Source organism: Octopus bimaculoides, chromosome 28, assembly GCF_001194135.2.
Source record: "Octopus bimaculoides isolate UCB-OBI-ISO-001 chromosome 28, ASM119413v2, whole genome shotgun sequence".
In the NCBI taxonomy this organism is placed as follows: domain Eukaryota; kingdom Metazoa; phylum Mollusca; class Cephalopoda; order Octopoda; family Octopodidae; genus Octopus; species Octopus bimaculoides.
In genome coordinates, this window is record NC_069008.1 from 17,638,543 (window position 1) to 17,639,249 (window position 707).

The following is a 707-nucleotide window of genomic DNA, read 5'->3' on the forward strand; positions in this document are numbered from 1 at the left end:
AGAGAGAGAGAGAGAGAGAGAGAGAGAGAGAGAGAGAGAGAGAGAAAGAAAGAGTAGTCCAAAAGTCAAAATGCATCCAAATGCTGTTTATTATATTAGTCAGATTTGTTGTCTCCATCTTGGTTTCACTACATTTTGGCTGTTTTAAGGTCACAACCATCACATGATCCCCAGGCCAAGGTAAGTACGTGCACACACACACACACACACATATGCACACACTAACTGACACTCTGTTGGTTATGATGATGACCCTCCTAGTTGATCCAGTCAATGGAACAGCTGGCTCCTGAAATTAATGTGCAAGTCGCTGAGTACTCCACAGACACAATGTACGCTTCATGTAGTTTTCGGAGAATGATAATAATATTGGCACAAGGCACTAGGAATTTCAAGAGAAGAGGATAAATTGATGCCATCAGACTCCGTTCTTGTCTGGTATAATATTTTATCGGCCCAGGATGGAAGAAAGGCAAAACTGACCTTGGTGAGATTTGAACTCAGAATGTAAAGAGACACATATCGGTCAACACTGAGAACCTGTTTATTGTAGAAGACGTTTGCCCAAGATGCATTGTAACGAGCAGTGAGATTGAACTTGCAACCAAGTGGTTGTGAATTTAATTTCCTACCCACACATCCTTGTCTGTATTAACACGTTGACTATTTTTATTTTGTTTCATGCTTTTTTTTTTTTTTTTTTTTTT

General features: G+C 39.5%; 1 protein-coding gene across 1 annotated transcript in view; it reads right to left on the minus strand.

The window, feature by feature from the left end:
- LOC106872263 (talin) overlaps positions 1 to 707 on the minus strand; it is a gene marked incomplete at its 5' end in the record, with an annotated part of 182,270 nt that overhangs the window by 80,663 nt on the left and 100,900 nt on the right. The gene's annotated exons all lie outside the window — the stretch shown is intronic.